Source organism: Mixophyes fleayi, chromosome 8, assembly GCF_038048845.1.
Source record: "Mixophyes fleayi isolate aMixFle1 chromosome 8, aMixFle1.hap1, whole genome shotgun sequence".
In the NCBI taxonomy this organism is placed as follows: domain Eukaryota; kingdom Metazoa; phylum Chordata; class Amphibia; order Anura; family Limnodynastidae; genus Mixophyes; species Mixophyes fleayi.
This window is the reverse complement of record NC_134409.1, coordinates 112426091-112453908: the sequence shown is the minus strand read 5'-3', so window position 1 is coordinate 112453908 and position 27818 is coordinate 112426091.

Genomic DNA, 27818 nt, shown 5'->3' with positions numbered 1-27818 from the left:
AGCACAGAGTGCTAATCCACGAAGCAGCCCAGATAATAAAGTGCCCCGAGCGAGAGCCAGCCACCAGATCACAGAAATTACATGGCAAGCCCAATAAAACTGTGCAAAGAACCGGTTTCTGGGTCACTGACAGTCCACCAATCCTAGGTTTCTTTATATTGTATTTTTAATGGAGAAAAACAGAGAAAAAGAAAGCCTGAGGTTGCAGAGAGTCATCATGGGACTGCTGTTCCCTTTATTAGTAAAGAAACATGCCTCCTCTCCAATAGCAGTGGAGGAAGGATCATGGCTTATAAAAGTGGGGGGTTCTGCCTTGTTAAGCCACCAGTACTTTAGGGGTCTGCAATGTATAGCTAACAGATTTCTAGGGTGTATAGTGCAAAACCAGAGGAGATTTGGGGATCTTCAATCAACAGCATCTAGAGATTTTGGATAGAAAAGATTTCTCGGCGCTGTAACACTAAAATCAGTGTAATATTAGTAACTAAATGTATGTCTGGTGTCCCGCAGCTGAGAGGAACCTGTGGGTTCTAGGAAACAACTGAATACTATTCGTAATCAGTGCTGAGACAACAAACCACACTTAGAATAACTGAATCCACGTGGTCGATAAAATATATAACATTTAATAAACTAAACACAAATATATAACGGTATACTATCTCATATATCAGTGCAATGATATATGAGATAGTATACTGTTATATATTTGTGTGTTTAGTTTATTAAATGTTATATATTTTATCGACCACGTGGATTCAATTATTCTAAGTGTGGTTTGTTGTCTCAGCGCTGATTGCGATTAGTATCTAGAGATTTTGGATTCTGCAATGTACATCTACCAGAGATGTGGGTGTCTGTACTGTATAGTGGTCTCCAGAATAGGGTGGGCATTTTACAGTGGTTACTAGCAAGTTTTCCTAGCAGTTAATGCCTCTGTGTCATATAAGATGATTTAAATGTTGTATATGGGATACTAGGAAACTCTCTGTATTGTACATTGTTCAATAGAATAGTCTCGTAGCATGTGAACAGCAATTAGAGATGGCTCTAGTTTAGATCAGCTCTTTGCCCAACCTCCCACATTTTCATATTCTTACAAACGTAAAATCAGTTGGAATTTCTTAACGCAGTGGAAAATTGCAGGGTGGTGCTGAGGACCGTCCTGCAACCCAGTCCTACATCAAGGACTGGGTTACTTGGAGGATCTAGTGCTACAGTGAATGGTTCCTGTTTTGTGTCTCCACCTTGCTCTGTCTCTCCTCCATTCATCCACGATGCACCAATAACTGCACAGAAATGCAATCCATGAAAGATTGCTTTATTTTTGGAGGCTGATAATGCTGCTGCTTTGTTATAACAATACAGATTTTCCTGTCCAGCTGCTACAATTGTTATTCCGCTTTCTTAGGTTTCAGGCGTTCCCCAAACCTCTTAGAATGTAAGCTCATTTGGGCAGGTCCATCTTTACCTTTTGTTTCATGTCATTGTATGCCATTTGTTTATGTCCTCTCATGCATATTGCTGCAATCCACAATACTTGCTATCCCCTGGTCAGACCATTCTGCGGTTGTTTTCCGTTTTTAGTCTACTGAAGGGCTCTTGGGCCGATCTCCATGGCGGCTCAATGAAATGCTTCTACAGATTCCCCAATTTGAAACAAAGGTTATGGAATTTCTCACTGTCTATTTTTCCAATAACCTCAAGGCTGACTCTTGCTTCCCTCTGGTCTGGGAAGCCCGCAACACCTTTATACAGGGCACAGAAACGACTCGTAGATTGGGTTACTGCTAAACTGCAGCATCTTGAAGACCTCGTTAAGTAACGCCCATCTAAACTGAACTACCATAACCTACTAACCACTATGAGCAAGCTGAAAAGACAGACAAGACCCTGTGCTGATTTAAACAACGCTTTTGCAAATAAAGGCCGACTTCTTACTGGACAACAAGCTTAAAGCCCGTCTGTCCTCTCAGGCCATCCCATTTATAAAAGACTCTACTGACTCTACTGGCACCCCTTAATATGATCCGGCTACAATCAATTATATCTTCAAAAATTACTATGAGACACTTTACAATATTCATGCGGCCAACCTGACAAGAGGTGACCAGCATCCTATCCTCGAGTAGCATTCCCATGCTAACTCCTCCATCTGCGGCGAAGTTGAACACTGATATCACAAAAGGAAAACAAGATGGCTATTAAATCCCAAAAGCCTTCTACAGCACTTCCACCCAGATACCACCAAAGCCAACATAATTGTGCTCATCAACTTGGGTAAGGACTCTACCATTTTCTCTAATTACCTCCCAGGGGTAAATGTATCAAGCTGAGAGTTTTCCGGCGGCTTTGAAAAACCAATCAGATTCTAGCTATAATTTATTTAGTACATTCTAGAAAATGATAGCTAGAATCTGATTGGTTGCTATAAGCAACATCTCCACTTTCAAACCCGCCGGACAACTCTCAGCTTGATACATTTACCCCCCAATCTCCCTTTTGAATATCGACTCCCCTTGGGAAGGCAATGTTGGAAACAATTCATGCACGCGTCTCCAAATGCTCTATCAGTGTTGCCATAAAGAAAAATCCTATAAAACCCATACTAGATAATACCTTGTCCCTACTCATTTTACACATAATCTTCTCAAACACCACTGATAGGTGCTGGAGAGAATGTGGCGAGTGGGGCGACTTAAAATACATTTGATGTTTGACCGGCCATCGCTTCCTTTTGGACCGACATTAAGACCCTTATTGCTGATAATACTAGGCTCACCCTCTGTTTGACCATTACTAATTTGCTTCTCTGTGACCCCATTCCCCACATTGATAAATTCATTGACAAACTAATCTTACACAATTGAAAAAATCGTAACCCCCTTTCTCACCAAGAGGTTATGAACCACATATAGTTCGTCTCCAGAATGGAATACATTACCAGCCTACAGGGAGGTGATTGGATAAAGTTATAGAGTATAGCACCCACTATTATGAGACACAATTTGTAGTATGATACCCCATGCAGTCAGGTTGTGTGGAACAACTATGGAACATCCAAATCTGTGTAATGTGTCCAAACTTGTCATACATTTTGCCATTTGGCAATTAGGCCAGACTGAAATATGTTCTCCTGTTGAATGAAGCTCAAGACAACTGCCTCATCTGCCTAACCCTCACCCTGGCCCTGGGCTACACAGCAATAAAAATATATGTTGATATACAGATCTACATTTAATGGGGCAGAGCGGTAGCTTTACTCAGTATGTTTTAATCCTCATTGGATTTTGCTGTTAGTTTTATGAAAGCACCATTGTATATTCTAGACTGTTTTATTTCAGCTCTAGTAAAATGCTCATTCTAATCCCATAATATAAAAAAAGGTCCAGGTGCACTGCTCAATAGCCACGATATACACATCTTTGCACAATAAGTTCAAATACTGTACAGACTTTTCTCTGCCCATCTGGGATTGTGTCATCCAAAACACTTATCCGAATTCTTGCTGGCTCATTGCCGCTTTTCAACAAACACACAGAACTGAAAGTCACGTAGCACAATAGACAATAGACCTGATCCACCACAAGAAAACATTTTGACGCCCTATTTTTCACAAGGGCAGTAATGGGCTTAGCGTGATTTTGAAAATAATAATAATAAAAAAGTATTTTGGAGTTTTCAGCATAGTTTGCTGAAGATAATGTGTTTGTTGACAGACCAGTGACAAATTGTTCTTCATTTTCAAATGGGTGTTAAAATGTCTTTAGGAGAAAGCAATTAACATAAATTCTGTCAGTCCTGTTAAAGAAGTTTACATGAAGTCACCTTTTCTCTGCAAACCTGACAGTGAAGCACAGAGCATGGGCCAGCTGCTCCAATGTTACATCTTTGTTCTGCTAGACTTCACTCTACTGGGCAAAAATTCATCTTTTAACACTTCATTGTCATATGTTTCTTTGTATCAGTGAATGTTACATACCAAACCAATAGTGTGTCTTTATCAACGTTGCCTGTTTGCACAAACCATGCAACAATGTAACCTGTGATTTAAAAATGCATATGTTATTTAATGTGTCTTTGATTGTATTTGATTGCTTAAAATTACAGATGAACGAATCTTCCACAGTTCAGTTTAAACAACTATGTCGGTGAAATAAACTCATGAGTTTTTTATTACTGTTTAAAACAAACACGTTATAAAGGTATAAAAATAATTTGCAATGTACATTTATTGAATTTGTTGCTATCTTTACGGTGGACCTTATACCTTTACCATATTTTACCCTTACAAGAGTTAACTTTACAAAATAAAATAACGACACAGAGACTTGAGTTGGCGTTTGAAAGGTCAGGAATTTATTAAAGGCGAATCTGCTGGGAAAAATTGGTGGCAAATCTAAGCAGACCAATCAGCCTCCAGGCCACACCTGCAAATTGTAACTTCCGTTCAAACTAATTTGGACACGACTAGGCGTAAAAATGCCAAACTCCCCCATTTGGCATATTAGCTGAGGCCCGCCCGCCTAAGCGGAGCCCCCTAACCCCGAAGGGCTATTCTGTCTAATTGCCCAAGGGGAGAGTGCCTACTACGCCTTAAATATAACCAAATTGGCCGCTGATTGGGCTGCTTACCGCCCCTTGTAAAATAGATGCATGAATCACTTAGATGACAACTAACGAATACTCACTCCTATATCAACATAGGGAATGGGTGGGTGGGTAAACTCTCCAGACGGTAAGAGGAAGTTGAAACCTCTTCCTATATGTTATAAGCCTCTCTGAAGACTAAGCCCTCCCCTTCCATCCTTCCCGATTGGATGACTCACTTTTTCACTACCACCCATATCAATTAACTCTTGCTATGCCTGAACTTTTTTCATCTACCTGCCCCCGCAGTGTTTATATCACCTTGGGCTAATTCCATCCCTCTGTTATATATATGCTTAGAGGGGTTAATGTTGAAAAACAGAATTTGTAATGACAACTTTGTTGCAAAACAACATTTTATAAAGCAATTTATTCAGAATTTTGAACATATAGAGCCTCATTCATTAAGGAAAGGAAAGTAAAAATTTTTTTTAGCAACTTTGCACCTTGGCAAAACCATGTTGCATTGGAGGGGGGGGGGTAAATTTAAAATGTGGGGACAGATTTGTCGTTGGGGTAGGGCATGTCCTAGATCAACTTCAAATTTCCATGTACAAATAAAGCTTTGAATTATCTGTGTCATACATGAAAAAACAGCCAATATTTTCCATATGTGCAAAATAATAAACTAATATGCATCCCTTGCATTGTAACATAGTTTTGTCCAGGAGAAAGCTTATGTACAGCAAAATTGGGACCATGTGTTGGTGGAGGTGTATGTGTGTGTCTGTGGGGGGGGGGGGGGGAGGGGGAGTGTGTGTGTGGAGGTGCATGTAAAGCACCACATTTAGAAGATGCATGACCTTACCTTGAGATGCCCCCCACACCCCACCACCAGTGTTCCCTCAAAGCTGAGCAATCAGGAAAGGGAAGAGTTGAAAGGTCAATCTAATGAGGGCTCTTCCCAAAAGGTTTGCATTCACAATCTGCAGGATATTTCCTAGGAAGATACAGGTTTAACTCTATCATTTCCAGATTGCTCAGCTTAGAGGGAACACACCACCCATCTGTTCAAGCAATAAATATGTTCTAGTCTGAAGAGGAAAGTGTGGCTGTCTTTCGTCTTCGTGCTACCCTTTCTTCCTACATACCTGGTAGAGCACTGCAGCTAGAGAACACATCAAACCTACAGACTTGTACCTGTATAAGCACTAGGGATGTGCACCGGCGACTTTTGAGGTCTCGTGTTTTGTGTTTTGGATCCGGATTTTCGTTATTTTTGAGGTTCGGATTTGTCTCGCAAAACACTTGACGAAAGGTCTCGGTTCGGATTTAAGGTATTGGATTCGGATTTTTTTTGAAAAAAACATAAAAAGTTTAAAAATCAAGTTTTTGGGCTTATTTTCACTCCTAGGCTATTATTAACCTCAATAACATTCAATAACAAGCATTTCCACTAATTTACAGTGTATTCTGAACACCTCACAATATAGTTATTAGTCCAAAACGTTGCAACAAGGTATCTTTCTGGACTGCGTAGAGGAGTGGGTCACCACAATATATATTAAAAACCCTGAACTTTTATGATTCGCACCAATAATTGTACCTGGACTGCGTAGAGGAGTGGGTCACCACAATATATTAAAAACCCTGAACTTTTATGAATCGCACCAATAAATGTACCTGGACTGCGTAGAGGAGTGGGTCACCACAATATCTTAAAAACCCTGAACTTTTATGAATCGCACCAATAAATGTACCTGGACTGCGTAGAGGAGTGGGTCACCACAATATCTTAAAAACCCTGAACTTTTATGAATCGCACCAATAAATGTACCTGGACTGCGTAGAGGAGTGGGTCACCACAATATATTAAAAACCCTGAACTTTTATGAATCGCACCAATAAATGTACCTGGACTGCGTAGAGGAGTGGGCACTGGGCACCACAATAAAATATATAAAAAACCTTCAACAGGTCTGCATTACACTACACATACGGCTGCTCCTCCATCCTCTCCATCATATACATGTTGGAGTTTTAGCGTGTGACAACCTCTTGTTTTTGATAATGTCAGTGCATTTTGAATATTTTTCAATTTGCCCCACACCACTGAATGTACTTTATCTATGATACGCATCTATCTATCTTGACTGCGTAGTGTGGTGGCCCCGGTACACAATTTGGTACCGGGGCCACAATAAAATAAATACACCCTCCACGTGTCAGAATTCCACCAAACAAGTATCTGGACTGCGTAGTGGGGTGGCCCCGGTACCCAACTTGATACCGGGGCCACAATAAAATAAATACACCCTCCACGTGTCAGAATTCCACCAAACAAGTATCTGGACTGCGTAGTGGGGTGGCCCCGGTACCCAACTTGATACCGGGGCCACAATAAAATAAATACACCCTCCACGTGTCAGAATTCCACCAAACAAGTATCTGGACTGCGTAGTGGGGTGGCCCCGGTACCCAACTTGATACCGGGGCCACAATAAAATAAATACACCCTCCACGTGTCAGAATTCCACCAAACAAGTATCTGGACTGCGTAGTGGGGTGGCCCCGGTACCCAACTTGATACCGGGGCCACAATAAAATAAATACACCCTCCACATGTCAGAATTCCACCAAACAAGTATCTGGACTGCGTAGTGGGGTGGCCCCGGTACCCAACTTGATACCGGGGCCACAATAAAATAAATACACCCTCCACGTGTCAGAATTCCACCAAACAAGTATCTGGACTGCGTAGTGGGGTGGCCCCGGTACCCAACTTGATACCGGGGCCACAATAAAATAAATACACCCTCCACGTGTCAGAATTCCACCAAACAAGTATCTGGACTGCGTAGTGGGGTGGCCCCGGTACCCAACTTGATACCGGGGCCACAATACCTCCTCCAAACATGCTACAGACAATTCGTCATTGAGATCCCATTAAGTATGTTAAAGACAGACAGGGTCCAAGTGTTATTAGTTGACTTTGTAAAGAAAAAAACTGTCCCTGTTGCACATAGTCGTGCAATGAAGACTTACTTTTTCATTTAAAGGCACGATCTTTCAAGTGTAGTGTTTGTAAGTCTAAGTCATATTATACTTTTGGTAAAATTGGTTTTTTTTGTTCCTCTTTATGTTAATTAATTAGTAATAGAATTAAAGTAGGAAATAGAATTAAATAGAATTAAAGTAGGAAATAGAGTGGTATAGAGTTGTAGTGTGGTATAGATAGAGTGGTCCACACAATATAATAATAAAACCCTCAACTGGTCTGAATTCCACCAAACAAGTATCTTGACTGCGTAGTGTGGTGGCCCCGGTACACAATTTGGTACCGAGGCCACAATATAATTTAAAAACCCTCCACGTGTCGGAATTCCACCAAACAAGTATCTGGACTGCATAGTGGGGTGGCCCCGGTACCCAATTTGATACCGGGGCCACAATACCTCCTCAAAACATGCTCCAGACAATTCGTCATTGACAGACCCCAGACAGACAGGGTCGTAGTGTTATTGTTTGACTTTGTAAACCCAAAAAAATGTCCCTGTTGCACTTGCACATAGTCGTGCAATGAAGACTGACTTTTTCATTTAAAGGCACGATCTTTCAAGTGTAGTGTTTGTAAGTCTAAGTCATATTATACTTTTGGTAAAATTGGTTTTTTTTGTTCCTCTTTATGGTAATTAATTAGTAATAGAATTAAAGTAGGAAATAGAATTAAATAGAATTAAAGTAGGAAATAGAGTGGTATAGAGTTGTAGTGTGGTATAGATAGAGTGGTCCACACAATATAATAATAAACTGGTCTGAATTCCACCAAACAAGTATCTTGACTGCGTAGTGTGGTGGCCCCGGTACACAATTTGGTACCGAGGCCACAATATAATTTAAAAACCCTCCACGTGTCGGAATTCCACCAAACAAGTATCTGGACTGCATAGTGGGGTGGCCCCGGTACCCAATTTGATACCGGGGCCACATTACCTCCTCCAATTTCCAAGTGTAGTGTTTATAACATCTTAACACTACACTAATTCTAGCACGTCAAAACCTCTTGTTTTAAATAATGACAGGGCATTTAACTTTTGATTTAATTTATTGAATTTGTTGGCATTTTCTTTTACTTTTTGAACATGGCAAACGACTGTTGAATGGTCACATAATGCCAAAAAAAAAGGTGCAAGATGGAATTGTCCTTGGGCCCTCCCACCCACCCTTATGTTGTTGAAATAGGACATGCACACTTTAACAAACCAATCATTTCAGCGACAGGGCCTACCAAACAACTGTGGCTGAAATGATTGGTTTGTTTGGGCCCCCACACCAATAAAACAATTCATCTCTCCCTGTACAAACTAAACAGGCTCTACTGAGGAAAGATGTCGTCCTTATCCTCAACCTCTGATTCCTCTCCCCCTACAGTGTGTACTTCCTCCTCCTCACACATTATCAATTCGTCCCCGCTGGACTCCACAACCACAGTCCCTCTGTACTGTCTGGAGGGCAGTGCTGTACTTCATTGAGGAATTGATTATTCATTTTTATAAACATCATTTTTTCAACGTTGTGAGGAAGCAACCTCCTTCGCCGCTCACTGACCAGGTTTCCCGCTGCACTAAAAACTCTTTCCGAGTACACACTGGAGGGGGGACAACTCAGTTAAAAAATAGAGCCAGTTTGTACAGGGGCTTCCAAACTGCCTTTTGGAGTTCTACCACGTCACTACCTCTAGTTAATTTAGATTGCAAGGCTTGTAAATATAAATAATTTGAAGATAAAAAAAAGCAGGCTGCACAGACTGTGGAGCTAGAAAGTGAAATTAAATGGACCACGTTACTTTGGTGGCTATCTATGCCCCCCCCCCCGCCCTACACTTGTAGTTGAATATAAATAAAGCAGCCTGCATAGACTGTAGAACTAGCAATTCAAATATACAAAGAAATGGACAAAGGCAGTTTGGTATCTGTCTGCATCAGATCCCCTCTCCACTAGGAGTAAAACAGAAAACTTTTCAGCCGTTATATAATCTAGAATATAAATAGAAATTGAGAAATGCAATTTGGTATCTGTCTGCATCATAATCATCAACATCCTCCTCAGCGCCAGCTACATCAATATCCTCCTCCCAGTGCACAACATTCACACCTTCATTAGCCAAATCTGTAACTGGACTGTGGGTGATCCTTCCAGCATATGCAGAGGGCGTGCTGCAAATGCTGGATGGAGTCACCTCTTCCCGTACAGTGATGGGAAGGTCAGGGTTCACAACCAACAACACCCTTGGACTCGCCTTGGGGATTTGTGATGTCATCTGTTTAGAAGGCAGAGTTCTTTGCTGTTTTGTTGTTGTTGCTGACAGCATAACTCTCTTAAATTTTTTGTAGGGGGGGGGAGGAGGGCTTTGATCCTTGGGTGAAGTTGGACCACTAGTCATGAACACGGGACAGGGCCTAAGCCGTTCCTTGCCACTACTTGTCGTAATTGGCATATTGCCAACTTTACGTTTCTCCTCAGATGATTTTAAGTTTCTTTTTTTGCTGTTTTTTGAGAACTTGGGCTTTTTGGATTTTACATGCCCTGTACTAGGAGATTGGGCATCGTGCTTGCCAGACGACGTTGATGGCATTTCATCGTCTATGTCATGACTAGTGGCAGCAGCTTCAGCATTAGGAGGAAGTGGGTCTTGATCTTTCCCTACTTTATCCTCCAAATTTTTGCTCTCCATTATATGTAGCACAAGATACTGCAGAATGTGTGAACTTGGTAATATTGCAGTACCAATGGACTTATAATGCTGGATTGGTTTTGCAAATTTGGTTATAATTATTATATATTTTTTTTTTTTTTTAATTTTTTATTTTTTTTTACTTTTTTTTTATTTTTTACAAACTTGGGAATAATGGGGAAATAACTATGCCCTTAGAAGCACAGAGCACAGGACACAGCACCACTGGACTGAACAGGACACGGCACAGGACCCAGCAGCACTACGGAACTCAGCAGGACAGAGCACAGGACACAGCACCACTGGACTGATACTGCAGAATGTGTAAACTTTGTAATATTGCAGTACCACTGGACTTTTACTGCTGAATGTGTGAACTTGGTAATATTGCAGTACCAATGGACTTATAATGCTGGATTGGTTTTGCAAATTTGGTTATAATTATTATATTTTTTATTTTTTTTTTAATTTTTTATTTTTTTTTACTTTTTTTTTATTTTTTACAAACTTGGGAATAATGGGGAAATAACTATGCCCTTAGAAGCACAGAGCACAGGACACAGCACCACTGGACTGAACAGGACACGGCACAGGACCCAGCAGCACTACGGAACTCAGCAGGACAGAGCACAGGACACAGCACCACTGGACTGATACTGCAGAATGTGTAAACTTTGTAATATTGCAGTACCACTGGACTTTTACTGCTGAATGTGTGAACTTGGTAATATTGCAGTACCAATGGACTTATAATGCTGGATTGGTTTTGCAAATTTGGTTATAATTATTATATTTTTTTTTTTTTTTAATTTTTTATTTTTTTTTACTTTTTTTTTATTTTTTACAAACTTGGGAATAATGGGGAAATAACTATGCCCTTAGAAGCACAGAGCACAGGACACAGCACCACTGGACTGAACAGGACACGGCACAGGACCCAGCAGCACTACGGAACTCAGCAGGACAGAGCACAGGACACAGCACCACTGGACTGATACTGCAGAATGTGTAAACTTTGTAATATTGCAGTACCACTGGACTTTTACTGCTGAATGTGTGAACTTGGTAATATTGCAGTACCAATGGGCTTATACTGCAGGATTGGTTGTGAAAATTTTGTGGTAATTAAAAAATATTAAAGTAGTTTTTGGTATTTTATAAAAAAAACTTTTTTTTATTTTTTTAAACACAGGGGAATATTGGGGAAATAACTATGCCCTTAGAAGCACAGAGCACAGGACACAGCACCACTGGACTGAACAGGACACAGCACAGGACCCAGCAGCACCACTGACCTCAGAAGGACAGAGCACAGCACACAGCACCACTGGACTGATACTGCAGAACACAGCACAGCACAGCACAGCACAGCACAGCACAGCACAGCACAGCACAGCACAGAACTAAACAGCACAGAACTAAACAGCACAGAACTAAACAGCACAGAGGACCACCTAACACACCCTCCCTCTACCCTGATCAATGCCCGAGTGAAGATGGCGGCGACTAGCGGGGAATTTATAGGATCCGAGTATCGCGAGATCCGACAACGGGATTATGAGTCAGAGCCTCAGTTTCACTTTTGAATTTGGCGCCAATACCCGGATCTGTCTCGGATCCGACTCGGATCCGCAACGTTCGGGTGGGCTCGGATTTCAGAAATCCGAGCGCGCTCATCCCTAATAAGCACTGCAGCTAGAGAACACAACAAACCTACAGACTTGTACCTCTATAATAAGTCATGTTGCCAAAATGTAAACACAACCTCTCACTGATGATCACTAGGACCTTTGCAAGGCAGTGCCCCATCCACTCAGACCAGGTAGAACATGGGTAAAATTAACCCTCGAAAATCCACACTGTAACTCAATAATTGCAGCCATGCAAAGATTAATACAACTATAACTCACAGATTCTGTGGATGAAATCCCATTATGATGTCCTGCAATCCCATTACTATTTAGAGCTATACTAAAAGATATTCTATTTATATCTGCAGCATACATAGAGTGTTGGTGTACTATAATTAACATTTTTATTTATACATTTAATATTAAATGGGGACAAATTAAGCCCTGTCCTGTTCTGTAAAAATCTGCCCCAAATTGTAAATTTTTGGGCAAAGCTCCACCCACTTCCATGTAAGCTCAACTACTTTCACTGCCCTCGAATAGGGACTGTTTCACCGAAGTGTGACAGTTATAAGGTAGGGGTTTATGGGGCCACAATGATGGAAACTAATGCAGGAATGAAAGAGCGGGAGATCTGAATAGGCTGTAGGGGATGCACTTTACGGATATGATATGTCCATATCTTTGGAATCTAGCTGCCATATTCCCGGAGCCTAATTCATAATTTAATGGGACTTGTTTTGAGAGAGGTAGAGAAGTGACATAACAAGAAAGGAGCACCGATGGGAGAGAAAATAATAAGAGTATTCATGAAGAAATATAGAAAGCAATAAGAAGTAAATAAATGAAGAACAAGAGAAAGGAAGAAAAGAATATATGTAGACCATACTTACCAAGTTTCCGGGAGAGGGGGCGTGACTGGAGGGCAGGAGGGGGCGGGACGAGGCCAATCGAGTCATTTTGGCCCCCCCCTCGCGAAAACGTAATTTGCGTCGCAGGGGGCGGGGCCAAAATGACGCGATTGGCCTCGTCCCGCCCCCTCCCGCCCTCCAAAATGGCGTGATTCACCGAGAATCACGTCATATGACGCGATTCTCGGTGTGAGATTGGGATGCAGGAGAAATGCCAGCTTGCCCGGGAGCCCGGGATACTGACCCGAATTTCGGGAGTCTCCCGGACTTTCCGGGAGAGTTGGCATGTGTGATGTAGACGCCTATACAGAAATAAGGATAGCCAGTACAGAAATGGATGACAATAGATAAAAGCACAGAGATACTGTAGAATAAAAGAGAGGTAACCAAAAACTGTTTATGCTCACTTCCTAAGCCAATGGGCACAGCCCAAAACACAATGCTCCCTTGATGTACATTTTGTAATTAAATATTTTGAACTCACAGATACTGTTAATGTGTGGCAGAATTAAACTTTAGAACAAGAACCTGAGAGCTTGCCTTTTTGATTGTTTGAGATTTTTATTAAAATGAAGCTACAATTGATTTGTCATCAACTGCCACTCCCAATCACAGTAATATCTGACTCAAGTTGCTGTCTGGAGACTGTATGAGTCCGTTACCTCCCCTCCCCCTCCCTCCCTGTACATCATAGTAGGTACAGTAATGTTAGCACATTTACAAGTTGCTTGGCTTCAACCAACTAATTCCCCTCATTGTTAGACAGAACAATTACTGCATTATTAGTGTACAAACACGATGCAGGTGCGTGTATGTAAAGCACCAATACACCTATGTCACTTAAAAATATATGCCTGATGCTGACATCAGGAATTGCACGGTCTTGTACAGGAAAATTTTTTCCATACCTTGGGATTATCCTCTGTATCTTGAGTGGGCAGCTGTAATAACTTTAGTACTAAGTAAATTACATACTGTTCTTGTATTTTGTAGTACCTAAACTTGTAGTGCATGTATGCTGTCTTTAGTGTTGTATACTTAAAAGTGTGCAATTCTTTGTATACCTGCAATCAGAGACTTGTACCACTGATGTATTACTGCCACCAGAAATTTGCAGGCCCAGTACAAATGTAACAGGCAGGGCCCCCCTCCTGCCTTCTCTCACCCCACCCTCATTTTTAAATTATTTTCTACCCATTTCCCTTCCCCCCCATTCTCAACAGTCACCCCCCCATCCCCAGTTCCATCTAAGCCCTACAGTAGTTACTTAGCCCTCTGCATCTACTTCCTGTCTCCTTTCGGCTCCACTCTATTGACAGCGGTGTAACGTTATAAATTACAGTGATGCTGCAGGGAGTCTCTTTGCTTTGTCGCAGCTCTCTCCGGGAGCCGGGCACCTGGGGGGCTGGGACTGGTGCAAATGATGGCAGCTGTGGGGCCCCGACATCCTGGGAGTGGAGGCAGAAATGCTGCCTATAAGGGGGCCTACTGCCACATCCTTAATTATGCGCAGAGGTCTCTCTCCACACCACCTCTCACATCTCAGGAGCCGCTGCTGCCTAGAATTAGTACCCAGTACCTCCCTTAATTCACTGTGGATGCCCTTTCCCCTAATAAATTTGTTTGGGCCTGGGGCTAGTGGGGCCACACTATGCAGTGGGACCTGATACTACTGTACTCCCTGTACCCCTCTCATGACAGCCCTGCACTGATGTCCATTCATGGTGCAAGTGTGGTATGGTGCCATGCAAGTACTAAGTGTGTAAAGATGTGTAAGTTTGGTGTACATGGCCTTCGTTTTGCTGTTGATCTCCACTGAGCATGCAGTACCTGGTCAGATGGGTGGTGATGTTTTGTAGTACATCTAGACAGATATTTCTGTCACGTCTTGTTGGCACACCATTGGCATGCCCTTACTGTACAGCAGCTACGTTCTTCTCTCTCTCATTCCTTGTTCCAAAGATTTATCTGGTGTCCAGTGGTAGCCGTTACAGCATATAGTGTTTCCAGCTATCTTGACATTCTAACATGGAACCCTCTGTTGCAAGTCCCAGAGATTTACATGTTATCACGCCATGCTGTCACCCGTTTGACATATCTGCTAATTGGCCTTTGTACTGCTATCACCTCATACAGTAGCTTGCTATCAGTCTTGGGTCTGTGACAGTCCCCACCACCACTCCTAAGTGTGTCACATCTTAAAACACAAGTACAATAACTCATAGGAAGGGGACAGTGCACTGAATAAAAGTAAAAAATAAATAAATAATTTGTTTCCCCACCTCATTACTTTAAACAGCAACACGGCTAAACTACCTGCACTAGTTTCCACTCTAAAAGGGTCCACAAGGAGGGTCCCCTTGCTATAGTGATGTAGAAGATAAGTGATTTTCTACATGGCAGCTATAAACTAAACTATGTTTTTAATAAAATACAAAAAATCTTAGGCGCTAAGAATCATGAATTAATAATGTATGGTGATGAACCGCAGCTCCCTTAAAACAGATATCTGGATCTGTCAATTATTAGAAAAAAAACAACCACAAACAAATAAAGGGGCGCTGTATCCACCAAATTTAATAAAATGCATTAAACATTAAAATATCGATAACAATATACAATATTTGTAAACATCAATAGACGTATCATAAAATTAAAATAATCACAATACTCTACTCATAGCTCCTGGGGACCAGAGTCCACTGGTAGACAAAGAATAACCGCTGTGGTGATATAAAGCAGTTAGAATTCTTCAGTGCAGTGGAGAAAAACCCCACAATAATCTGGCCATACCTCTGATGAAACCGTGATTAAGACGGAGAAACGCGTCAGGATAGTTGATAGTTTTACAATGAAGGCAGAAGTTTAAGTGCCGGTATGGAATACCACCATATACCAGTCCACTTCATAAACTATAAACTATATTGGCAGCACAGTGGCTTAGTGGCTAGCACTTCTGCCTCACAGCACTGGGGTCATGAGTTTGATTCCTGACCATGGCCTTATCTGTGTAGAGTTTGTATGTTCTCCCCGTGTTTGCGTGGGTTTCCTCCGTGTGCTCCGGTTTCCTCCCACACTCCAAAAACATACTTGAAGAATAGTTGGCTGCTAGCAAAACCCTGGTCTCTCTGTGTGTGCATGTTAGGGAATTTAGACAGTAAGCTCCAATGGGACAGGAATTGATGCAAGTGAGTTCTCTGTACAGTGCTGCGGGATTAGTAGCACTATATAAATAGCTGAAGATGATGATATTCCTTATGCAGAATAATATGACTGTATGAGTTATTTATCTAGGGGAGAATGTGCTCAGTGCACCAGAGTACAAGGAGCCTAGTGATCTTTAACTTGGAGCAAGCAGGTGGGAGGAAAGTAAGAGCACATTTGGGGGTAAATGTATTAATGTCCGGTGTGACAAAACGAGTGTGATCTGTGAATTATAGCAAATACTTTTTATAGCCTTCTTTTGTTTCCCCAGCTCACCAGACTATAACTGCATTGTCCAATAACATGTGGCTAAGGGGACATTGTAGTTCAGTGTACATATGTATACTGTTTATTGTATATTGATAACTTGAAGTAAGGTTGCTATTCATTGTATTTAAAGTAAAGCCAGGGGGATTATGGGTAGGGATCAGATTGCCATGTGCCTGAGTAGGAAAACTAATTAGTGTCCATTGTTCTCACCAGGCTAGTCAAGACAGGCCATCTAACAGGGGAGGTTCTCTGAAAGGACAGCTCATCTTCACTCCCCTGTCCAACCCCCCGCCTTTAGTCCAGCACTGACCAATGGTTAAGTAGAATAGACGCAGGGGTTTGCCCAGGGAGGGGAAAGACTGTGGAAATTAGACCTGTGATATATAAGGAACAACTCCAGGGGGGAGGGGTGCTCATGCTTGGATTTCATTCAGGAAGGTGCAAGATGGAGTTTTGAATTGTCGTTTTCTAACTCAAGTCTATATATGCAGCTGAGAGGGATCCATGGGTCATGAAGTCTGGACAGCAGGTGACTATATCTCCTTAAGTTATTGGGGTAAGGGACAGATGATGTGGTAAATCTGACTGGCATTTATTTACTGTGTGTATATAATATTCTAGTGGTGTTTGTATAACAATAAATATACTGTTGTATTTTTATAACTGCATTTTGCCTGAGTGACCATACGAATCCTAGAAGGTACTGGGTAGCACTGGGCCAGATAAACCCGGTATCTTCACATTTTTGGTGGCAAGCAGTGGGGTCACTCAGTCCCAGGTCCTATCTGGGTAGAGCTGCAGGGGAACTGTATCGTGATACATTCCAGGGCTCTGCAAAGCAGTTAGCACTAGAAACCAGTTACCACATTATCCTGAACTTACTCCTAAAGGCTTTAAGGTAGAAAGTGTCACGAAAAGCGTTGTGGGCTTTAGGCGAGGGAAGATGCCGTCTAAGTGCCGATTTGATAAGGGGAAGCGCACCCCGCCAGAGGAGAGCGGAAGATGGAACCGTGTCTCAAAGAGAGGAAATCACAGTGAGGTGATCCCTGGAAGTAAAATGGGTGTGAGCTCTAGGAACAAGAGAGCAGGTCACAGCCCAGTGTTGCAAAAGTTCCCAAAGGAAGGGATGAAGCAGTCCAGTACACCCAGGAGAAAGGCGTACTGGGATGAAGGACTGTGGCAGTGTCTGCAGGATGGGGATATGGATGTGTTGCACCACCCCACCACAATGCAGCACATTTTGGATTATTGGGATGAGGAGTGCCCAAAGATTATTATGTGGGAAGGAGCCAGTCTACAGGAGAAATTGGAGAACCTGTTGGATGTGTTCCTAATGTTGAAAGAGGAGGCAAGTGCCTGTAATTTTCGGGATGAACCAGCATGGGATGATTTTACACATGAAGTTATTTGTATTATGCAGAATCTGGCCAAGGGAGAATCCAGATACAACAATAATCAGCAATACAAACAAGACGTAAATGGACTATTACAGCACAGGGACATGCCTGATGAATCCCCTGCAAATGTATTAATAGAATCTGTCCCATTAGCAGATTCTACAGATCCACTAGAGACAATGAGTATGGAGGAGCTGATAGTGGAATGCCAGATCCGGGGTGTACCTTACCTGTACTGCACGCACATGGATATCCTGAAACGTTTGTTAAAAGATCAGGAGAATCCCATCAATGCCTTTAGTGTTTATAGAAAATGGATGCTCACTTTAGGTCCCCACATACCTCTCTGGGAACAAATGCAATGTCTGCAACAGAGTTTTGAAGAAGCAGAGGATGAGGTATGGCGGCAAGGATTTACAGACACTGAAATGTGGCAGGATCAGTGTTATCGAGTGAATACTGAAAAATGCCAATTGGAATATCTTTTGTCACACTCTAAAAAGATGGCTGCTCAGTCTGTTAATCAGGGGGAGGTCCATCCCAGTGGATTAAATACAGTTGCCCAAGCTACTATCTTGGGGGAGACTGGAGAAGAACTGCTTGGTGAGGATGTTGTACCTCCGACTCCTCAGAAAGGATTAGGAGAAATTCTCCCATTTGGTGACTTGGATCGAAAAGAGCTACCAAGTAAGTACCATGTAGTAGCATCTTCTGATAATTTGCCAGTGTTATTGGAACCTGAGACTGTGTCTGAGCTAGAACAGAATTACAGAAAAGACCAGTTATCCATCCCTGTTGTGCCTGAAAAGAATTTGTTTAAGGAAGTAACGCAGGATACCGCATGTGTGCTCTCCGGGGCAAGTGATGTACAGCTTTACCCAATTGTGACAGAAGAGAATCATAAACTTGCGCAACATATGATCTCAGCAGAAATCATGTTTACAGACTGTAGGACAGAATTAATGGGAGAGGATAAAGGAATTGTCATGTCAGAGGCCACTACCATGGGGCCCTGGGAAAATTACACTTATGCCTTCCCCTATGCAGAATTGGCAGATGAGGAGATGTTGACTGAGTGGGTGTCTGAGAGGGCACCAGTACAGCAAGATTCACCAGCCCCACCAGCTTTGATGCATCGCACTCCAGCTCCAAATCTGGGAATCCAGGACCCAATACCAGAGGCCTGCACTGGACCATCCACTTTGTTTTGCTGCCAGGAGGACAAGTCTGTGTCCAATGAGGATTCACACTACCCCGATGCGCCAGAGGCGAGGGAAGTAGTGCAACAGTTGGATGTGGTAGCAGGGGAGGGGAGATGCACACCAACATACTTACAGGGGCACCCACATGTGGTTTGGGAGGGGGACAGAGGATTCCCCATAAGCAAAGAATTAATGGAGCCCCCACGCTTGCCTGCCACTGGGCAGTTGTCTCTTGAGTGTTTGGGGGAGGGGGGATTGGATCTTTGCCAGAAACAAACGGACAAGGTGCCAGAAAGTTTTCCTGCCACTTGGCAGTTTTCCCTCGGATATGTGGGGGAGGGGAGCATGGCCTCCAGAAACAAAGGACAGGCCAAGGGACTATTTTCAGTTGGGCAATTAAGGGTGGACAAGGCACCCAAGGGATGGTGGACTACAACTCTCCTACCATGGATGTGTGCACCGGAGTGGCCCAGTTTTATTGTTGACTCATCTTATGACACAGGACAGCATAAACCCCCACTCCAGCTGGGTGGGAAGATATGCCTGCAGCCATGGGACCCTGGTGGGAGAAAGAGGAACTGTGTACTGCTATCTACCTTACCATCAGACCCAGGAGAAACCACAGCAGGCCAGAAACTTTGGACTTGTAAGAAATGATTACTTGGGGCTAGGGAGCCACTGGGAAACAAGGGCTAAAAAAAGTAGGGGAGGAATGTGACAAAACGAGTGTGATCTGTGAATTATAGCAAATACTTTTTATAGCCTTCTTTTGTTTCCCCAGCTCACCAGACTATAACTGCATTGTCCAATAACATGTGGCTAAGGGGACATTGTAGTTCAGTGTACATATGTATATTGTTTATTGTATATTGATAACTTGAAGTAAGGTTGCTATTCATTGTATTTAAAGTAAAGCCAGGGGGATTATGGGTAGGGATCAGGTTGCCATGTGCCTGAGTAGGAAAACTAATTAGTGTCCATTGTTCTCACCAGGCTAGTCAAGACAGGCCATCTAACAGGGGAGGTTCTCTGAAAGGACAGCTCATCTTCACTCCCCTGTCCAACCCCCCCCTTTAGTCCAGCACTGACCAATGGTTAAGTAGAATAGACGCAGGGGTTTGCCCAGGGAGGGGAAAGACTGTGGAAATTAGGCCAGTGATATATAAGGAACAACTCCAGGGGGGAGGGGTGCTCATGCTTGGATTTCATTCAGGAAGGTGCAAGATGGAGTTTTGAATTGTCGTTTTCTAACTCAAGTCTATATATGCAGCTGAGAGGGATCCATGGGTCATGAAGTCTGGACAGCAGGTGACTATATCTCCTTAAGTTATTGGGGTAAGGGACAGATGATGTGGTAAATCTGACTGGCATTTATTTACTGTGTGTATATAATATTCTAGTGGTGTTTGTATAACAATAAATATACTGTTGTATTTTTATAACTGCATTTTGCCTGAGTGACCATACGAATCCTAGAAGGTACTGGGTAGCACTGGGCCAGATAAACCCGGTATCTTCACATCCGGATTCTTCAACTCCGGCGTGTTCAGCATCTTCGGCGATTAAATTTAAAGCGGTGCTGCATTGTAAAGGGAAGTTTCCCTTTACAAGGCAGCGCCGCTTTAAATTTAATCGCCGAAGACGCTAAACACGCCGGAGTTAAATAATCCGGACATTAATACATTTACTGCTTGGCCTCATAGAAATAAAATTTAAAGTACTTAGAATTTCTTATTCTGAGTAAATAAAATCATGGGACAATCTTGTGCTTCTGCATCACACACACCTTGTAGAATAAAAGGCATTACTGTCACCCATCTAAAGCATTTAAAATGAATGTCACGGTATCAAAATCTGTGAAGCTTCTGGGAGACAACAACCACAGGCACTCACATGTCTTCTTACACTGAGCAGCAAACAATGTGTTGCAACCTTTTCGAGAGGACATGATGTGGTTCACGAAAGTTGAATCATATCTCTGAAATGTTGCAATACATCGTTTGTTGCTGAGTATTAGCATAAGAAGTATAAGAAGCAATGCAAAAATGTCTGTTCTTGATTGTAGAAAAATATGCTACGTCTTCTTAAACAACATTACAGTGTCAGGCATTGTAGAAAGGGGGTGTCTATGGTACTTAAGACATCTCTTCATCACCAGTCTGTATGGAGCCTGTTTGCTTCTCCTCTCGATTTGGGATAAGGATCTTCAAAAGGTAAGAACTACTTGTACCTATCATCTGGAGGGTGTAATTGTGCGAATCACACTCTTCTAGGTCAACTATCTTTTATAAGTAATAAATAAAAATATAGCTTCTCTGTATTGTCACAAAAAGCGATGTCACAGGTCCGGACCAACCAGCGAAACAGTATAATAAAACTCGCAGCAAGCCCACCCTACATGTTTCGTGCCCAGCACTTCATCAGGAGTGAAAGGCGTAGCTGCAGCTTCTATTTTTATTTATTACTGTAAGTGTTTTTAACCGTCGTGCTAATAAAACCTTTGGAAACCGTTCCACACATGTTTTGGCCACTTGTTGGGGCTTTTCGACGCTCTTCCTAGGAATTTACTGTTTGGTCCCTACATATCCTGATGTGGGACAACTTCAGGAGAATTACAGATAAGCATTTTTGAATTTTATTAATTGTACACAGTTTTTATAAGAACTCTACACATTTTATTTGTGTTGAAAAATGACTGCACTATGAGCGCTCTCTGGTTCTATTTGTGTTTCCATTTCTAGATTGGTCCCTTGCTGGTTGGGGTGTGTTGAGTTGGAGAAGCTGCTATCAAAAGAAAATTTTCACGTTGGAGTGCTGCTATCATAACTTTTTGTTTTATTATTAGATAGATAGAAATATAGATAATATGAATATATATATATATCTACTATATAAATGCCTAGTGGCGTGTGTGTAAAAAAAAAAAAAACAAGCTGCAGCGCCACCTGCTGGGCAGAGTTATACACTGACCTATACATTTCTTGAAGGAGAAGTGACAGTTGGGAGTGGTTGGTGGTTGCCGGGGGTGACAGTGGGGAGTTTTTAACACCTTAAGTAGCTTGATGACGGATGTGGTGATGAAGATGAAGGATGAGGTGATGGAGAAAAATAATGAGGTGGTGACATGTGGACAAAACCACGTTAAAAAAGGGCGCTTGCATCGGGAAGTAACACTCTCCCCCTGAGGAGGCCTGGGCTAGGCCCAAATGCATGACAAGAACCTTTTTAACACCTTAAGTAGCTTGATTTGACTAGAATGCATGAGTATCATGCACAGGTTAAATTGTATATATATATATATATATATATATATATATATATATATATATATATATATATATAAAATAAAACTATTTGATGACACATTGAGAAAGTCAGGCAGAGTCTCAGTGTGTTGGCCTTCCATATAAGTACTGGGCTATCCCCATAGCCAGGGGTTTCCTTTGCTCCCATCAGGAATACCCTGGAGGAACACTGATAAGCCTTAATAATCCTTAATATTGTTTTTAATGTATGAGCATTTGATGCTCATTTTCATATTAAAGATTTGATTTTTATTAGCAGCTGTATATTGTTACATGTCCTATATCAAATCTATTTCTGATGGCTTCTAATTACACATAGATTGTAATGTGAATATTGTAATATGAATAACACATACTACACTATGGTATCTTCTTTCTCTGAGTTCCAGCTTACTTGAGATGTGCTACTAACATATATATAAAATAAAAATAAAGATGCTTCAACCATTATCTCCAGTGTGTCTATACATCGGATGAGCTTCATTATTCAGTGGTGTGGTACGAGGCTAAATTGCACTCTATAGTTACAAAATTACTATGCTATATGTTGATACACTCTATGTTGCGCTTTTGTTTTCTGTTTCACACACACATCATATATATATATATATATATATATATGGACACTGTTCTGGGCTCTGTTCTCAGGCTCAGCTGCAGCGCTTAAGCGGCAGTCTAGCGGGACTCTGATGAAGAATAACAGCAAGTAATACAGATAAGCCTGCTTTTATTTATTCTCTGGTACGCATATTCACATACGGAGTGTGCAGTGTGATGGAGGGACCCACATATTACTAAGTGATTACACTACGTGTTATTTTTTCTGTCTTCCTGTTCAATTAGAGGATCCATACATTCAAGAGGTTGATCCGATCGGTATAGCACCACAATTTTTCATGTGCGCATGTTCTTAATTCCTCTGGTACGCTTATATGAGTGATTGTCCCGGATGCTATATAATAAGAGGCGCCCATCTCTTTGATTTGAACTCGCCTTTTATTATCTGACTGACCAACCAGTTTGTTTTGTGTGGCAGCCACCTGTACATGTGGGGTGTATATTGATATTTTACTTGTTCATGTGTCACGGCTATGAATAATTATGGATCCCCTGCCCAGGGCCGGATTAAGGGAATGGAGGCCCCTGGGCTAAGGGCGCCTCCATTCTACCGTGAGGCCCCCAGCCCCCAATGTGATGTGACACTTGGATCCTACACGAAACACACAGCAGATGAAGGTGAACCACTGATACAGCTAAAAGTCCAATGAGAGTAGTATGTAGACTTGGCTGATCCAAACAGATAATATGATTCACTTTAGCAGGTGGTTATAGGTATCACAATAGTTCATATTAGCGGAACAGAAAACGTTATATGTTGTCCAAGAACTTGTAACGCTCTTCCCCTAAGGAGGCCTGGGCTAGGCCCAAATGTATGACAAGAACCTTTTTAACACCTTAAGTAGCTTGATTTGACTAGAATGCATGAGTATCATGCAAGGGTTAACTTGTATATATATATATATATATATATATATATATATATATATATATATATATATATATATATACATATATATATGTGTGTGTTTGTGTTTGTGTGGTATGTGATCCTAGCAGCACTGGGCATATTGGCCATTGAAATTGGGTGAGTTGAGAAGTAAAAATGTGAATTTACAAAACACGATGATTGTACAAACTGTCACTGGATAGAGCCTATTTTACACACAACACAATACTCTGTTTTGGCACAGAACAGTGAGTTTCACTCAAGTGAAAAGAATTTGATAATGTCTTTATAAGTGTGTGCTGACAGATTGAAATTAAAAATCTTTTTTTTAGATTATTATTATTTTAATTTCGTTTGACACATCCTTAACCTAAAACGAAATAATTTAAAATATTTATAACAGACCTCATGGCTATAATTCACAGAAAAAAATAGTAAGGCCATAACATAAAAAACTAAGATGTGTATATGAAAATGATTTTTAACATGCCTGTTAGCATCCCACATTTGCAAAATCAGGACAGAATATGCCACACCATGATCACCCAAAGCCACACTTATTTTGGACCAATCACTTCAACTACATTGCAGTCCACATGCATTTTAGTTGCCTAAAATCTTGATAGTCATGGGTAGATTGCCAGGTATGGCAGATTAACAAACGTATGCAGCCCAATAGGACTGTAATAACACACACACACACACACACACACACACACACACAGACAGACACAGACAGGCAGAGACAGACAGACTAGGGTCAATTTGATAGCAGCCAATTAACCTACCAGTATGTGTTTTGGAGTGTGGGAGGAAACCGGAGCACCCGGAGGAAACACACGCAAACACGGGGAGAACATACAAACTCCTCACAGATAAGGCCATGGTCGGGAATTAAACTTATGACCCCAGTGCTGTGAGGCAGAAGTGCTTATCACTACGCCACTGTGCTGCCCACAATCACATTTAGCACAGGCATTGATGTATTATAGGGTTCATATATAAAATAAATTAATAAATAAATAATATGATCAACTTAAATTCAGCTATATTAAGGAAGTTAATGTATTAATTACACCCCCTGTTAACCTTTACCTGCTTGCGCACAGAATTCCAGCGGTGCCTTGTTAGCCCAGGCCTGGGGGGGTGCTAGTACTTCCCCCTCATGGTGCCCCTCTTCTTTTCTTCGCACCCACTTACTGGCTCCTCTGTCAGCCCCCTCCTCCCTTTGAAGGTGGGAGCATGCATGATGCGGCACTAATATGTTTTTCATTTTAGTATAGAGTATTCCATGTGTACACAGTGCTACAAGGGATGTGGCAGAGATGCACTGTGGGTTGTGTGGAGCAATAGTTACAGAACAGCGCTTTTCAGCACAACGTATGGGAGAGAGGAAAATCCTTGGAAGCGCGAATTATGAGGTGCCTCTGAGTATAAAACAAAAAACAATACAACATTTCCTATACACAAAACAAGAAGGGCATGTAGTACAGTGATGAGACTTCAGACTCTGCTAGGGTCCAACGGACACGTTAATCTCCCTTGTCTGGATAGCAGCAACCCTCATTAAACCCACAAGAGACATGGATAGTAGGTGGTTACACCCCTGGAGATGGTTTTTGCTTAGGTTTATACCTCCTGCCTCAATGACTAGTGGGACTTTCTTTCTTTTATAATTTCCAGCAGCTTACATAGAAATCGGACACCTGCAGTCTAGTGTGGGCTCTGTTATCTCTATAGGAGGCGGCATTTATCTAGGAGGAGAAATTAGTAGGATGTCCATATGATGACCTTTTTCTATCATCATCATCAACATTTATTTATATAGCGCCAGCAAATTCCATAGCGCTTTACAATTGGGAACAAACACTGATAAGACAATACTGGGTAATACATACAGACAGAGAGGTAAGAGAACCTTGCTCGCAAGATTACAATCTATAGGACAGTGGGAGTTAGAAACACAAGGGCATGTGCTACATCATATTGCACAATGGACCAGCTAGAACGCAAAGGTAAAAGTATTGAGTGGGCTGTGTGTGTTGCAATGTTGGTCAGAGGGTTGTTGTCTTGCATTAGCAGTGTAGAGGATGGTAATACGGTAATCTAGGGAAATTAAGATGGTGGTTGAGGAATATCATAACCTTGTCTGAAGAGTTGAGTTTTCAGTGAACGCTTGAAGGTTTGAAGACTAGAGGAAAGTCTTATTGTGCGTGGGAGGGAATTCCACAAATTGGGTGCAGCCCGGAAAAAATCCTGTAACCGAGAATGGGAGGATGTGATGAGAGTGGAGGAGAGACGTAGATCTTGTGCAGAACGGAGGTATCGAGTAGGGAGATATTTTGAGATAAGTGAGGAGATGTATGTCGGTGCAATTTTGTTGATGGCCTTGTATGTTAGTAGAAGAATTATATATTGGATTCGTTGATATACAGGCAGCCAATGTAGAGACTGACGGAGTGGCTCAGCAGAGAAATAAGGGTTAGTAAGGAAAATCAATCTAGCCGCTGCGTGCAAAATAGATTGTAGGGGTTCAATTCTGACTTTGGGAAGACCAGTAAGGAGGGAATTGCAATAGTCGATGCGGGAGATGATGAGTGCATGAATTAATGTTTTTGCGGTGTCTTGTGTCAGATATGTGCGTATTCTGGAAATGTTCTTTAGGTGTATGTAACATGATTTAGATATAGAGTTGATGTGAGGAATAAACGACAGTTGTGAATCAAGGATTACACCTAGGCAACGAGCTTGCGGGGTGGGATTTATGGTCATGTTATCTACTGAAATAGTTCAGTTTGGTATCCAATCCTGCTTACAGCTGGATTTTACAGGTAGTAATCTGGGTGTTCTGGATGGGATAAACATGGAATGACGTCCAAAAAAAAAAAAAGGGGGGGAAATTACCTTGCTAATGGATTGCTTCTACACACGGACCAACCACCAGTCAGGATAGGTTTTTCACTCTGTTCACTCATAAATCTTGTGATCATTATTGATTTTGTAGTGGAATAATACATAGTGACACAGTCATATTCATCATGATATTTTATCTATTGACAATTGATTTGTACTTTGCTTTATGCATATTTCATATCTAACACTGACATTATTATATTCACAGTGTTCTTCCCAGCACCTATTTTCCCTGGTGCTCCACCCTCCTGTTTTTACTTTCCACCTGGCTCTTGGAGTCCAACAGCGTCCTATTATTTTAGAATAAACCATTGTTTCTCCTACTAGAACAAGCACTATGTGAGCACTACAGCCAGCAGTGTGTCTGCTGTACAGCCAGCACTGACCAGGCTGTCTGACCATTCCTTCCAAGTGTGTGCAATAACCTCCCAAATATTCAATATTATGGCAAAGTATTACAACTGCCCCCACCAGGTAATTCTTAATGCCACCCGGCTGGCAAAATTTCTGGGGAGAACACTGATTCATACGGACAGGTTTATATATACACTTAACATCATACGATTGAGGGTATGCGTGTTATAGGAAAAAGTTGATACCGGAGTCAGGTATGCTCATAGTATGCAGTGCACTATACGAGGACTGGCTGGTTTATCATACCTATCTGCTACTCGATGGCTTGCGCTTACGATTGGGGCGGCTACTGCTACTGCCGAGAGTGGCTCTTCCATCATCAACATTAAGGCTTTGGGCAGATGTAAATTTGATGCGTACAAATCATATATATGACCAGATAGATGGGTCCAGTACGCAGATTGTCACCTACCTTTCCCTTGGTAACCCAGGGCTTGTCCGCTCGTCGTTTTCACACGAAGGCATGAAGGGATTTTCTACCATTTCTCCTCTGATAAAGGCCTGATTAGTGGTGAGCCTCCTGGGTTTTATGGGTTTTCACCTTCATATGGGTTACCATCCCCCACCCTTCCAGCATTACTTCAGTTCTTTGTGCTACATGCATCATCCGATGCCTTATGGATGACCTGTTATATTGGATACTTTCAGCCTGGCAGTGATGGATCCTTATTCTGTGTGTTACAGGTTACTCAACTCAGAAGACTACTATATGGATTGTAGGCTAATCCTTTGTGTTCTGG